The 15,878-nt window shown below is 39.8% G+C and overlaps 1 protein-coding gene across 3 annotated transcripts in view; it reads left to right on the forward strand.

Moving 5' to 3' along the window:
• The first annotated feature begins 1,653 nt into the window (after nt 1–1,653).
• The window catches only part of RB1CC1 (RB1 inducible coiled-coil 1), a 65,839-nt gene continuing 51,614 nt past the window's right edge, over nt 1,654–15,878 (forward strand). For all 3 annotated transcript variants that reach the window (XM_040059174.1, XM_040059179.1, XM_040059185.1), the window contains exons 1-2: nt 1,654–1,766; nt 14,566–14,684. The gene's annotated coding sequence lies outside the window, so the exon portion shown is untranslated. The remainder of the gene's footprint in view (nt 1,767–14,565; nt 14,685–15,878) is intronic.

Consider the following 15,878-nt stretch of genomic DNA (forward strand, 5'->3'; position numbering starts at 1 on the left):
ATGTCCTCATCCCAAAGTTCTGTCGGCCAAGCCTCTAAAGAAATTTGTAATAAAACAGAAACCAAAAGTGACATGTGTGAGGTTTACTTTTGCTTTCTCAGATGGGAATAAGAGGTCAGTTCCCACCCAGTTCCCATGGGCTGCTTTATGTCAAAAGCTCCCCAGGGGCCCAACCCTGGGGGATGGGAGTCTGGCCCGGACAGTGAGCGCACCCAGGGCCAGTCTCACCTGCTGGCACACGGATGAATTGAACATTTACTAAATTCTGCCTAGCAACTGGAAACGCAAACAGCCATCATCTTAAATGCTGAAATAACAGTCAATGCCTATGGCAGGCAAAAGAATATAGTGACAGAAATCCTTTGATTCCCATGCAATGAATTCTCGTCTTTTTATTTCTTTCAGGTTTATCATTGTTAGCCAGACTCAACTTTTAGTCTTAAAAAAATTCCCGTGTGTTTGGGAAATAGACACATCTTTTGGTTGGACTGGCCATGGTGATCTCACTTTCATTGAGTGACAGGTGATACCTAGAAGTTTGGTTGGAACTGGTATCCCTGCAGTTGTGTTTGATAAGTTTCTCTAGTAGAAGCTGGTATTTTTCCGTTTTTGCGGAGTGTGAGAAAATTTCACAAGTCATATAAAGCCATCTTTTTTTTAAGATATCTTTTTGTAATTCCAAATGTCAATGAAGCACCTAAGTTATTTCAGTATAGTTCTTTACAATAAAACTCAAAACATACTGGACAGATTTCTAAACCTCTCTGTAGATCTCCTAAACTTTTGATCTCTTGTCATCTCAGATTAAAATTGAATAAGCCTCCTGCTTGGCTAAAGCGAAGGGCCTGACTTAGAAAATCCAATAGCGACCTGATCAAAAAGGATCAAAAGCAGTACAGCAGGCAGAATGAGGGGGTTTTGCCCCTTTTGCTCTGCTGAGACCACAGCTGCAGCGCTGCATCCAGCTCTGGGCTCCCACCCAAAGGACATGGACCTGCTGGGAGGGAATCCAGAGCAGGCTGCCAAATTGATCAGAGGGATGGAGCACCGCTCCTGTGAAGAGAGGCTGAAAGAATTAGGATTGTTCAGCTTGGAAAAGAGAAGGCTTTGGGGGTGACCTGATTGTGGCCTTCCAGTACCTTAAGGGAACCTGGAAGAAACACGGGTCAAGACTATTTACAAGGCCATGCAGGGACAGGGTGAATGTGTTTAAATTGAGAAAGAGTAGGTTTAGATCAAGTACTGGGAAAAAAATCCTTAGTCTGACGTGGTGAAGAAATGGAACTAGCTGCCCAGAGTTAAGGTGGGAAGATCTTGCTCACAACCCCGCAGGTATTCGGGGCCAGGGTGAATCGAGCTCTGAGCACCCCGTGGGGCCGGCACCACAGCACTTCAGGCGCCCCGTCCACCCGACCCCTCCCGGCCTGCGCGCGCCCGCCGGGGCCCCGGCGCAGCCGCCGCTTCCGCCGCGCGGTCCCTCCCGCGGGCCGCCCCCTCCCGGCAGCCCTCGCGCCGGAAGCGGCTGACGACAACAACAAACACCGGCGGCGGCGGCGGCCGCGCCAGGCAGGGCTTCCCCGGTCCCGCGGCCCCCGGCCCGCCCCGCCGAGCCGCCTCTCCCGGCCCGCCGCCTCTCCTCGCTCGGCCGCGGGCCCCGCCGAGGCGCTGCGCGCCCCCGCGGAGCCGCCGGGCCCGGCCGCGCGGCGCGGGGGGGACGCGCCGCCACCGCCGCAGGATGAGCGGCTCTGCCCGCGCGGGACCCGGGGGTGAGTGCCGAGAGCTGCCCGGGGACGCGCGGGCTCCCCCCGCCGCCCCGCTCAGCCCCTCCCAGCCGCGGGGAAGGCGGGGACTCCGGTACCGGGAGGGCGGCCTTGGCGAGGGGCGGCGGTCCCGGCGCTGGGCGCGGGGCTGTACTCGTGGGGCGGGCGACAGAGAGCTGGGAGGCGGTGGAGCGGGGTCGAGGAGGACCGGGATCCCGCGGCTAGAGCCGGTCCCGGGGCGGCGGAGTGACCCCGGCGCAGCTGCTGTGGGGAGGCGCTGGCTGCCAGCCCTCGGAGGGCAGCAGCGCCGGGCGGGCCGGGGTGTCCCTGCCTGCCCGGGGCTCCGCTGCCAGGACGAGGGATTCGCGGTGAAGTTACTACAAGGAATGACTCAGCCTGGCAGCGCCTCCGTGCTCGCCGTCGGCGGCGGTCGGGCGAGCGCCGTTCAGAAGCGTTGTGTGTTTACAAACGGTGTTTGCCTCTCCCTCGGTTGTTTACTTGGTCCTGCTCCCGAGGAAGCATGTGTCCTGAAACGATTTTCCCTTCGGTTTTTCCTTATGGCTCTTTAGTACACTTCCAGGCTGTTCTGTGGATCAGTGCTCGCTTTTCTTTCTCGCTGACCCCTAAAAGTACTGGCTGCCAGTGATCCAGAGATAGAAATACTAATATAAATGCTGGGAGAATTAAATGAGCTGATCTTTAATGTACATGTTTCTTTCTTAACATCATCTAGACGTGAAATAAAAAGTCATGTCTAGTCCTGAGAAACCCAGAAATGTTAGTTTAGACCTCATATAACCATAGCTTTTTTTTCTCTTGTGTCATTCGTTTTTGTCTGAAGTAATTACCTGGTATGTCCTGGCCATGAGCCATACCTTGTGGTTCATATTTTAAGCTTTCACCTTTATTTCTTTATGGGAAAGAATGGGGAGGCTGAGACTTGTTTTTTTCCCTTTTATTCACATACATGTGTCAGAAGTAGTTTGTGCTGTTGGGTTTATGGAGGGACACTTCTGGAGGTGTGTGTTTAACTGTATGGTATAAGGTACCTCAGCAATGCTGGAGAAGTAGCAAGAATAGAAAAGCATGTTTCTTCAGATAGTTGAATTTTATACAGCTGAGATGTACTGTGAGGAATAACACTATAAATAGAATCAGAATTGTAGAATGGCCTGGGTTGGAAGGCACCTTGAAGATCATCTAGTTCCAACCTCCCTGCCATGGGCAGGAACACCCTCCGCTAGACCTGGTTGCTCAAAACCCCATCCAGCCTGTCCCTGAACACTTCTAGGTATGGGACATCCTGCCTAGCTTCTCTGGGCAACCTGTTCTAGTGTCTCACAATCTTCACAGTAAGGAATTTCTTCCCTATATCCAATCTAAACTTACACTCTTTCACTGTAAAGCTGTTGCTTCTTGTCTTCTCCCATACATACCCTTCTAAAAAGTTTATACATCATGGAAGTACTACATAATAATAATAATAATAGTAAAAACATGCACTATTATGGTGTATTTAAGTTGTGAATTTTAAGAATATTTAGTACCTTGGGCAATTTTTAAAAGAGGAAGCACATGAAGAAATGACTTTACTCTTATCTCGTGCTCTAATGCAAACTTTTGTGCCCAGAAGCAAATATTAACAAGAAAGAATTTAGATGTTCTAACGTCATTAAGTTTAGATTGAAGTGTGCAGAGAATATATTTGTACTTACTCTAAATGCTGCCTAGAACTCAAAATGGCTTATTTTATTATGTTGAGAGTAGTAAAGAAAATTACTTGCTGAAGAACACATGGCAAGAGACTTCAGCTGTGCCGGTTATAGGGCTGGAAATACCAACGGGTTCTTTTGGGATAATGGATTATTCTAAGATAGACCTAATTGTGCTTTGGAAGTACATTATTGTTGTCCACTCTGTACAGGTAGCTGTGTGTTTTGTAGATTGTAAAATAGCAATCTGTCTTAGCCGCGACTGTGTTGCTCTAGGCGTGTGCTCGGTACAGATTTGGGTTAGTAGTTTCTGAGATCTTGTTCAAGGGGCTGTGTCTCTCGCCATGTCAGGTTACTATATTTATAATTAGAAGTGTATGCAACAGACTTGTGCTCTTGCTGGAGAAGAGGACAAGGGTTATTTTGAGGTCTTTTGTGGTGTCTCTTTAAAAAATGGTGTATCCCTGCATGTTGTCTGAGCACAGCTGTTACATAGCCTTGCAGAAATGAAGGTGGAAAACATAATTTCTAAACTGGACTTCAGTTATTTTGGTTTAATAGGGGACTGAATGTATGTTGGGGATAAGGGAGTAGCACATGTTGATTTGTTTTTGATAAGAGTGGCAGTTACAGTGAAATCACTGGAAAGAATTTTTTTGTATGTTATCAGTGTGTCCTTAAGTATTTATTTGCTTTTAAACTAGCAGTTACTTTCTGTGAAAGACTGGCTTAGAGTGGTGTGAGGGTCTTAAGACTTAAATTGCACAGGATGGGTTCATTGGCATGTTGAGGTAAAGTGAAAACAAGTTAAAATGAAAAGCTGTAGTGTGTGTACCCAGTTGTTACATGAGCCACTTCAGTCATTTGGGTAGTGCCCAAGCAGTCATGTGTCTTCTTCTGCATTTGCAATATTGCTCAAGAAAGTTGTGCTCCTGGTTTTTGGTTCACAGCTCAGTGACATTATTTGAACGGTTTCTGAAGATGAGGAGGGGACAAAAAAACCCCCAAAAAACCTTACTACTTTCAAGGAGCCTCTTAATAGTTAGCATTCTGATGCAAAGTTGTTAATCAGTATTACTGACTAGCAAACACTTGATTACAAGATTCCACCTTACATAATAATGTTGTATTATGCGATTGAATGCAGTGATACCAAACAGGCAAAAAAAAAAAATCATTAATATGTAAACTACTAATCCAATTACAAGATTTACAGAATGTCTGTTTTCTAGCTGATTTGCCAGACTAGTGGTTTTGGTGTACAAGTTGAAAGATCTTCATATGAATTGCATGTTGTAAAAGCCTATAGCACAATTAATGGTGATAAAGAAATGGCTAGCAATTATTTTTGTGAGCTAATTAACATTCTGTGGTTACTGAGAAAGTCACTTATCTATTTATGAGTTGATTTGTAGTGCAGATCCACTCTTTAGTTAGTTTTTATTTAAATTTTAGGTTTTTTTTAATGTAGCTCAATTGCAAGGCAAGTTGGAAGACATCATAGCCATGTACCAGCTTTTTCTGTATTTTCTATTTGTAAGCAGGGTTGGAAGTGGATATGCTTTGTGTTTTCTAATAGGATTCAAGCGTAACTATATTGTTAAAAAACCATAATATTTCAATACTAGTTATTGGAAGTTGTCAATAGAAATATCAAAACAAATTTATTGGTACCACTTTTACGATAATAGATTGAGACAGGGCTGGTTAGGAGAAACACCAGGGCTGTCAGGGCAATTCTTTGTTGTCTTCTGTTCATCTTCAGGTGTGCATTTCCCTTTTGTTGTTCAGGTTTGCTGTCCATGGTCCAGCAGGGCTCTGAGCTCAAGCTGCCAGCTCAGGCACTGGCTCAGTGCAGCTTTTTATGACCATCCAAGATGTTGACAGTTTCTTTTGAAAACAGATTTTGCGGCTGGGCCTGCTGTCTTTATTTCATCAAAGTGAAACAATTACGGTGTGCTATATATAAAGCTCTAGTTTGTGCATCTAGGAAATAAGCTGTGGTAGAATTAGGTAGACTGTTTTCTATGAATTAGTACCAGTAAAGACAAAAAAGGCTTGTTTGAGTGCTGTATGATTTTTTTTTTCTGACCTGTGTTAATGGAAAGTAAAATAGGAAGCTGCTTTGTTGACTAGTTGGGTTCCAAATGTCCTGCATCCATCTTGCTGTGTAATGCTATAGGATCAATGAGAAGAATGGTGTGTGAATATTTGAGAGCAGCTCTCTGTAAGTAATGTTCTAATGGGTTTTTAACTGACTTCAGAGCATGGATTTATTTTCTCTTTATAAAATAGCTCATGATCTCTTACCTCTTAGGACTTTCTTTTAAAACAGTATTTTTGTTTTTTCAGGAAAGTAGGAAAGCTGTGGTGGCAATAGTGAAAATGTGTGTTCAGTACTTCAATTGCATGTTGCTTTTATCTGGGGGGATTAGGTGGAATTAGTATCTGTATGATACATCAATCTTCATTATTTTTCTTGAAGATATGTTTGACAGGCCAGTATGCTGTTTTCATTTTGAACAGATTGAAAAATATGTATTTTAGAGGTAGAATGCAGTATTTAAGAACTGATTATAGGGAGAGTTTTACTTACATTGTGGATTCAAAAAAATCATACCACCCTTAGCAAAGCAAAAATACAAATTCTGTTAAGAATTGCTCTTTGCTGAGCAATTGCTCTTTGCTGATTTTTGAATGCTTCAAGTAGCTGTTTCTGAGTTTCCAAATTCTATTTTGATTTAGTTCTATGATTGAACGTGTTATGCTCTTCTGTGTTGTAGTTATAGCTGCAGTACTTTTTGATCTTTATCATTGAAATGGCAGCTTTTTTCCTGATATTGCAGGGACTTTCAATGTCAGTGATTTATCTCAAACTTTGAGTTTGTTGATGCCAAGTAGCTTTGCTGGTATGTCAAAAGTGTGAAAATTTGACCCTTATTTATTGCAGTTGGTTTAGGATAAACAGTTCATGCTGGCAAAATGGTGCTTTTATTTATAAAGTTTTTCTTCTGTCTTCCACAGTGTGTATCTTTATTAAATTCAGATGAAGATTCTTACATAAGAATATATTGTGTAACAGGACTAGAAGCTGTCTTCTAATACATTGTGCTTATTGTAAGGGTTCTACTAGTAAATTCAAGCTGGCTTCTCTATTTAAAAATATTCTTTACAAGTACTTGTGTTGTCTGCTGATTGAAAGAGACTTGATTCTCACCCAGTGAATGGTTTGAAAATATGACTCAAAATTCTCAGTTCTGTCTGAATGAAGTGGGGGGGAGGGGTAGTGTGTAAGCTTTCCTTTTTATATGAAAGCCTTGGTGGTAAAATACCTATACATTTGAAAAAGAAAATGTGTTGTGACAACATTTTGATATGCATGTTATGGATCTAAACAGCACAGCCAGGGTTCAGTAAGGCAGGAATATAGCTGTAATACCTCAATTGCTGTAAGTTGTGTTTTTCTTTGGTTTTCTTGGGGTTTCTTTTGTGATTGTATAGTTCTTAAGTTGGTAAAACTGCATAAAGGAATTTATCAGTGCATGTTGCTAGCTGTTACAAGCTACCAAAGATTTATATAACAGAAAGGTAAAGAAGGGCGGAAGAAAATTAGAAAACACCTTCTTGAAATTAGAGGCCATTTAATGTTCTGCAAACTATCCGACAGCTTTTCTCCTTTCTCAGCACAATGCTGTTGTCTTCTTTCACACTGATTCCAATAGAGATCCAAAGGTGATTTTTAAATATGTGATATGCAGGAGGATTTAAACTGATTTGAGAAGAATCTAGACATTTCTGAATATGTATTCCTTGGGAGACTGGGGGTTATATCAGCTCTGCATCTTGCTGATGGTCATTTTCTTTCAGATACCACTGAAAACACTAGAAGGTTGATGAATAGGGAGAGGTTGGTAGGTGACATGTGAGTTATAAGTAACTTAAAAAAGAGAAATTTGATAAACTCTATCTTGAGATCATGAAAGTTCATACTAAATTTATAATTGGTATAGGATAAGAAAAATTTGAAACAAGTTTGAAAGTTGCAAACCAATTAAACAGTTTACCAAGATGGTAGTGGATTTCCTTATTACTAGAAGACTATAATGTTTGTTTTTTTTAAAGCTGATTGCTTAGGCATAGAAATTAAGGAGGAACCTGTGACTTTTATGTAGGCAGTCAGACTAAATCAGAAGGATCTTTACTTGCCTTACATTTCATTATTGTCAGTCTTTGGCTTTCTTTTCCATATGTAGTGTTTTCATTCCTATGATGTAAATGCCATTTAATCAGTCTTAGGTTCTGTATTTTCATCTTTTAAATAGTTCTGGCCAAGATTTTTCTCTTTTCCACATAAAAGAAAAAAAAAGTTGTAGCATTAGGATGTTGTAGCTGAAGAGGGAAGAACAGGGGTAATGGCCTCCTAGACTATATTATGAGAAACTCTCCTTGGTTGCATCTGTAATAATTGTAAATTATTAAGTTATCTTAGCCTGCTTTGTAGGAGGGTACTGGTTTGGGGTTTTTTTTACTAGGTTTCCAGGAAGTGATCTATTTGTAACTCAGGGTGGCATGGGCAGTTAGAAATGTGAATGATGTCTTTTGAAAACTTTCACTTGTCTTCTTGAATGGTAATTCTGATGTTGAGTATCCTGTGTATTCATTGGCCTATTTCCAGCTTTAGTTGAAGTGTAGTTTGTGGTGTTATGTAATGAATCATGGAACTAATTTGAGCTATCAGTATCCTGGAGAATTATGCTGTTTCTAGCTTATTACAGCAAAGTCATCCAGTTTATTCCACAGAAGTATGGGTAGTTGCCATACCACTGAAAGTTGGTGCAGGGAAAGGACCAGAAGAGGAACTGGCTGAGGAAAGGGATTCTTCAATCTGGTGCTCTTTCTCGCTTGATCAGAGAGAGTGTTAGTGGATGAAGCGTTGGTGCCGACTTGTGTGAGTTGGGCATAAGAAAGAATGGAATTTTTGTTGTCTGTTTCTTGCAGACTTGTTTGCAAACAATTGAAAGATTTTACATGCTAATTATTTTAAAGAGTATGTACCTACAGGAAGAACCTTCTATGGAGTCAGTCAGTAACTTGAATAAAACCACCTGAAGCTCCAAGTACCCGAGTACCAATCTTTGCAAAGAGAATGCACTAATCTCTCTAATTCGAGGGAGGCTTGTACTCCTCAAATGCTTTCAAATGGCAAAATTGTACATTAAGAAAAGAAAAATCTGACAAAACCTTCAGTTAAATTTATCTAAGACGTAGACAGCTGTGGAAAGACTTGTTTCCATCAATTAAAAACAAAAGAAGGAAATAAAGGAAAGGGATACTTCTACAGGCTGTGGGCTATTTCCTAGCAATAAGATTGTCAGAAATCCTAGGTTTGTTTTCTAGCTTTTACCTGTTAACCGAGGCACAGAAGTTTCATTTTCTATCATGTAAGAGATGTGAGGTTTTGAAAAACGGGGTACAATTGTATTTACTATTGGAAGAGGAGAACTTTTGTCTGATCTGTTATATGGTCTGTGCTTTGGCAGCTCCTCAACTCAGCAAAAGCAGCAGTGTAAATAGATGGTAACCATCGGATTTGAAGCTTTATAATCACGTCCGTATGGAATCATGACACAGTGCCTGATAGTGGGCTTCTTGCCTTATGAACATTTGAAACTATTGCTTTCCTAGAATTCACAGTGTAAGTTTTGTCTGAACTTGTGAGAAGCTGCATTGTTTTGGGCCACACCCATTATAAAGCTGCTCTAATGCACAGTGTATTCTTGCCTGCCCAGATTTGCTTTCAATCTGGTCTTTCACCCTTGATGTTGTAGAGGACCTCTGAAGGCATTGCAGCACCTACATAGCTGAATGAGGAGCTTCCATGTAATTCAGAGTTGTAGATACAACCCTGAATATGATGGCCATATGTAACTGAAGTATTAGGTTAGTAAAATATAAAGTGATTAATCTTAAAGGAGGGGAAGGGGGGATGACGCCTATAAGACTATGAAACACTGAATTACTGACTTTTGAAATTCCTCTTTAGTGAATTGGGAAGTGGGGGTTTAGGAGTGCTCTGCAGGATTGCAGCCTGGCTCTTGGGTTGAGTACAAAAGACCTCCTTGGCTGACCAGCAGTTGAGTTTGAGAGCTCTTGAGAAGACAGTGACTGTTGGAGATGCTGTAATTAAGTAACCGCCTCTGTGCCTGATGCACATCTCAACATATAAATAGAGCTCCAGATGGCACCTTACAGATGTCAGAGATTGACAGCCTTTCTTTAAGACTACAGTGTGGCTTGAACATGAGGTTTGTAGGCTTTGATATAAGGTGGTAATGGGAGATAGGATCTCCACCTTCAGCAGTATATATCTTGGTGATTAAATGTGGTCTTCTAGTTAAATTTATTTTGGACGAGTAGGAGAATTAGTCTCTGCAGTTGGACCAGGACCTGCTACTTATTCATCGCACAGCTTAGGTTTGTTTGTTTGTTTGTCTTCTTTTATTTTTTAAGTTTTTTAAGTGCCTTTTAAAGCATATTTCCTTTCAACAGTTGGCCATCCAGAAAATGGAGTGTATTTGCACTGTGTTTTAGAAATGTAGTCATTTCTATTGCATAAAGCGTTACTAAAGAGTGTGCCCTCACAATGAGGTCATTCTTTCTATTCTTCTAGTGGTGATATTAGTAATGTTCTGCAAAATTAAGGTATTTCTGGTTAAACGCATTAGGTTGTGGTATTGAAGAAAGATCCTTGAAGCCTACTTTTTTAGAGGATCTTGCAACTGACATTAAGAAAGGTGTTAATTGCATTAAAATTAGCTTCAGTTTCTATTTTCATTTTCCTTTAATTTATGTGCTATAAAATACTCTTCTTCTAGGGTCTGCAAGTTGGAGCAAGAGAGCATTTTTTGGGAAGGGCACTTGGAAAAAAAAAAATGGAAGTGGAGGTAGAAGGCAGGTTTAGAGAAGAAAATAAGGTGAATTGTAAGGAATATTCTGCATTGGTCTTGTACCTTTGTCTATTACAGAGTTGCTTAAGTCAAGCTGAAGCAGGAAATCCTGCTCTGAAAGCTGAAAGCACAGGAACTGTAGCATCTGAGAGGCAAACCTTTAGATTTATAGTATGGAAATGAAGCACAATTTAATAATGTGCAGATGTGCTCCAAAGTTGACTCCATCTTGAGAGGTAATAAAGGTATATTGGCCTTGAGGGGAGATGTTACCCAGATAAGATGTTTACTGAATTAGAATAGCGCTTGAGTCTTTTTAAGAGTGTCACAGACTTATCAGCCTTTGCCTCAGATGAATTGCCTTTTCAACAGGCAGAAATTCCGTGGTGGTGTCCTGACCCTGGTAATTTGGGCTAACATTTATGACTCATATAGGAGACGCTGTTACCTGTAGTGCAGCCTTAGTGCTTCTGCAGTAAGGGAAGTGAAACTTCTTTATTGGCCGCACACAGATGGTGGACACACAGAAGTATGTGAATGTCTAATAGCAATATGGGAATGCAGGCAGTGTGTGAACGATCTTGCCTTGATCAGGAAATTCAGCTAGTTCTGTCTGCTTTCAGGCTTGAGCCCATTTTGACCTGGAGATACACACAGAGGGAAAAAGAGTTTGGACTTCTTGGTTCTATCTGACCTGGCAGATGAAGCATTGATAAGTACCACACTTAGCATACAGATGTGGAGCAGTGCTTCCATGCTCTTCCCTGGGAACAAAAAGCAAGATACTATATACTGCTTGTGTGTTGCTGTAGTGGATGGAATTTTACACCACTGGGTTTAAAGGAAAGCCATTACTTTGGCATAGTTCAGTTTAAATTTTATGGTGTTAAAGAAAAATTTATCAGTACCTCTGTTTGCTCAAGTTTAGTTTGTAATCCAGATTATAAAGGAAGTATGGGAAATGAGATATCAGAAGCATGAGTGTGAAAAATTAAGATAATACAAAGGGAACTTAATGGGTAAAGTGAAGTCAGTTAATGATCCCATTAAACTCAAACAGCATAAATGTTGATTTCTATCTTTGTCTTGCTCTGAATGCCATGATTCAGTGTTCAAGTTCATGAAGTTGGAAAGAATTGTACCATGAAACAATGGAACAGTCAGCATTGGGTAATTAGAAGCAGAGATTCTGCATTTAAGGGCAGAAATGGATGGTTAGGGTAGAATGGATAGGATTATTTGTAGGGTGCTGTGCAACCTGTGATGCCTGTGCTGTAATGACAAAAAGAGTCTGTAAACAGATATTAATTTGCTTTTAGAGATGTAACAGTGAGCAAGTTCTGAACTGAGATACACCTCAATACTTGTAAAACAGCACGTGTTGAAAATATTGATCAACACCGACTTCAAAAGTAGTTGGTTGTTGAATAGTTTATATTGTATAGGAAAAGATTGCAGTAATTGCATTGCAACGTAAATAGAGTGTAGAGCAGTGAAATATTTGTTACAACCAGCGCAATGTATCCAGGGCTCATTTTGGTGTTTTATTAGATAATGTGACAATATACATATTTTCAGTTAATTATGGGAGCTTTCTATACTTTGTTCTGTTCTTACATTTTTGTCATCTCATTTATTTTCTTTTATTTATGCCTATCCTCTCTGATCTGGCAGCTATTACAGAAAATCTCAAATATTCAGCTATTTTTTTAATGGTATTACTGATAATTCATGGCAGTTGGTCATACAGACTTCGATCCCATAGTGTGAAGGATCTGGTTTATATGATAGCATGAGTCTAATGATGCAAGTCACACAGTTTTAGCAAATAATCTGGGCAGATTAGTCATTTGCCGTTTTGTTTGATTACATAGGTAGCAGTTCTGCCTTCAGTAACTGTCAAATTGTGTAGTTGTTGAACCTCTGTTAAATGAAAATAATTTCAGCCACATAACACTAAAAGCCTTGAAACTTGTAACACTACATAAGCGTTTAAAGGTAAAAACAAATAAAGCCTGATATTCTCCTAATGGCTGTTGTGGTAATAAAAACAGAAGAAGAACATAACATGTTTGGATATGTTCTGTTGAAGCTTGATGGTGTGACTTTCACTCCAAGATTATGTTAAGAACTTGTGTTACTGCTGGATGATGACAATATTCTGGAATATTTGGAACAATCTTAAAGGCTAATTTGTGATATGTAGCTGACCTTGCCTGTAATAGTGTGCAATAACCTGATCTTTGAAAGAAAAGAAACTTAGGTAACTGTGGTAGGTTTATACGTGTAGCCTCTGTAACTTTGAACACAGTCAGGCAGATGTTGTCCAGAGATGCAAAACTAGGGAGAGCTCTCAAAATTAATTTTCTTCCAGTGTTGTGAAGACAGGCAGCTGGAGAGAGGCACTTGACATAGTTCCTGCTGAAGGGAAAAAGGGCTGCCGTGTGTCTGTGTTGGACATCAGTGAATCTGCAGGTGGTTGCTGTTTAAGGCATGTGTTCTCTGGAGCATTGCTTTATGTTATTCTCCTCTTCTGAAAGTGTTCACTGAAAGTTGTAACAACTGTGAGAGCAGGTGAATTTTGTGAATTCTACCTGCCACTTTTTTTTTTTTTAAGAGTGACTTAATACAAATTTGTCCTACCTGCATTAATGTAGTTCTTTTCCTCCAGCACTGTCTGATGAAATGTTGGGTGAAGAAACACTACTTTTTTTTTTTTTTTTTTTTTTTTTTTTTTTTTTTTTTTTTTTTTTTGTCTTAGTAGTTGCAGTGCAATTATAAGACCAGAGGTTTGTGTTGTGTTCCTAGTTTATGGCAGAAGTATTTCAGTAGTTTAATGTTAATGTGCATTACTTTGACGTAAAACAAGTATCCATAAATTCATTTTACTCTGGTACAGCTACTGGCAGCTGATAGCTAAAGAGGAGGAGGACACTCCAATTACAATTTTTTTAATGGCAGCACTTAAGCATGCTGGTTATTTCCCTTTTATTGTACCTTTGCTTCTGATAAAATGTCATGTGTGCATTTTGCATAGGAGTGGAGAGGTAGTGGACAAAAGGGAGGAAGGTAATTCTTCCATTCCATGACCATAAAATAATTTTTTCCTTTATTAAGTTATTTGGATGTGGGATGGAGTGTTTTTGGTTTATCTGTAGTAGCATAGGTTGTATAAAATGGTTTACATGTTCTAATGGTTTTCAGGCTTCAGCAAGCCTATTTTTAGTAATGGATTATCACCCTTTATAGTGCCTGATCATCTTCTCAGAAAGCTTGCTAGAGCATTAACATGATAGAAATAATGTTTGCTTGCAGTTTGGAGTTTGTGCACTTGCTTCACTGCCCTGAGCCCAACAGCTCATCCACATGTTCTTTGCCAAGGGTCCTTTTCCTTTGGCACTGCTACTTAACCCAAGAGTTAAAATGAACTAGGGTAGCCTAAAAAGGTCACCTTTGCTGATCTGGCTCATGGTTGTTGTAGTTTCCATTGTAGTTTAAAAAGCAGTTCTAGGAGAGGAAGCCCCTGGCAAAGATGCAGTGACAAGCAGCTGGGAGTGGTAACATCTTCAATTTATTAAAAAAATTAAAAAATAGAATAAATAAATATAACACAACTTGAAAGTAGGTGAATGACTTAGCAAAATAAGTTGCCTTTCAGATAAGGAAGGTGATACTGATTCCTGGAGGAATCTGTGGGAGACAGCTGCTGGATAGGACTGTTCATTCAACAGCAGTACGATGTATGCCTTTTAATGCTGGATTTTCTTAGATAAATTGCATTGTTAAGACTTTCTCTGTTGCTCTCAGCATCACGGTATCAGCATTCTGCATCAGTTCTGAAAAATAACTTCAGTTAATGAAAAAGCAAACAGTTCTTTATAGTGAACTAAATTTCTCTCCTTGTAAACACTCAAAAGTATGATTAACAGTTATTTTAAACAAAAATGATGAGCAGAAGTATTCAGATGTGTAGCAGATCTGGGCAGATTTGTGACTGGATAGCATTGTTAATTAACAAAACCCCAAACAACTACTACATGATTATTCTTCTGGCATTAACATAGACTGATTTCTGTATTAGATGCAATTATGACATAAAATCCTGACATTTTAGTAATAATTGCATTCTGAATCTTTTCTTTGCAGATCTTCTCTGGCTTTGAACAGCCATGCTACTCAGTTGCCAAAAATCAAATAAAGCGAATGTGTGCAGTTACTCTCCTCTTGAATTTGAAGAAGGTGGTAGCTCTGTATAATGCCTGAAGGTAATTCTTTCTTTGTCTGAAGTTAAAAAGTTAGAGACTCCTGATGTAAGGCAGATGCTGTCATAAATATTGTTGATCTTAACAATGTTTTGTCTTTTTATGTTTTAGTTAGGTTTAGTGTTATGATATGGATGGGTAAATGCTTGATTAAAATTTTGCTTTGTATGTGTCTTGGACACATTCTCAAATATTACTTTACCTTGGGTAGTAATGTTTATATGAAAACTATGTACTATACAAGCCTTTTACTGTACTTAGATGGAAAAGAGTTTGGTCTTCTGTTGTTTTATTTTTTGTGGGGTTTTTTTTCTGCTATGTGGTCTGTGGTGCTTGCTTGAAACACTGTATTATTTTATGCTTGTTTCTAATTCTGCCTGGGTCACAGTCACTAATACCTTTTGGGAAAAGAGGGGTGTGTGCGTGAGACTCACCAATTCTGAAACATGGTCCAAAGAATTTATTAATAAAATAAGGAGCTTTTAACTTTTTCTTGGTGTTCAGCAGTTTTTAGCTGTCTAATAAGTTAGTTTATAGAGTGTGTTGTTCTTTTTCTGATTCAAAATGAGGCTAGTGCCACTGAGTACAGTAGAGTTCAGGTATAAGGGCAACAAAACTCTCTTCGGATCAAGTTATTTAACTGTTCCTTTTTTATTTGATGTGCATCTGTTTCTGAAGCCTTTTTGTGAAATTGCATGTTCTAACTAGGACTGTAATTAATGCTTGAAAAGTGTGAGGATAGCTGTTCTCTTGTAAGCAAACTCTTGACTTTCTGGAATAAATATTCTGATAAAACCTTGCCCCCCTCCTCATATTAATGGCATATTTGTTATTTTTCTCTGTGGTTTGTCAATTTTTCTTTGTGTAGGCAAAGAGATAAATGCAAATTCAGGCTATTTTTTGAGTAATATGATTAGCTGTGTGGACCCTATACGTGTGTCCTGTTAATGTTTCAAGGAAAAAGGGATGACTTATGTTACCTGTGTAGTAATATAATCCAAAAAGTCATTTTTATAATGATATAAAGATAGTGCTTAGTAGCCAAAACTTACAGCTTAACTTTTTGTAATTCCTTCCACATAAAAATCTCAGGTCATTAGTGAGTGCAGTGTTTGAATTTCTGCAGCAGCTTTGGTAGTGTGGTGGAAATTACTCATAAGCTTCCTAGCTCCTAAGGAGAAGAGAAAAAGGGTCCAG

This window comes from Hirundo rustica, chromosome 1, assembly GCF_015227805.2.
Source record: "Hirundo rustica isolate bHirRus1 chromosome 1, bHirRus1.pri.v3, whole genome shotgun sequence".
Taxonomy (NCBI): Eukaryota; Metazoa; Chordata; class Aves; order Passeriformes; family Hirundinidae; genus Hirundo; species Hirundo rustica.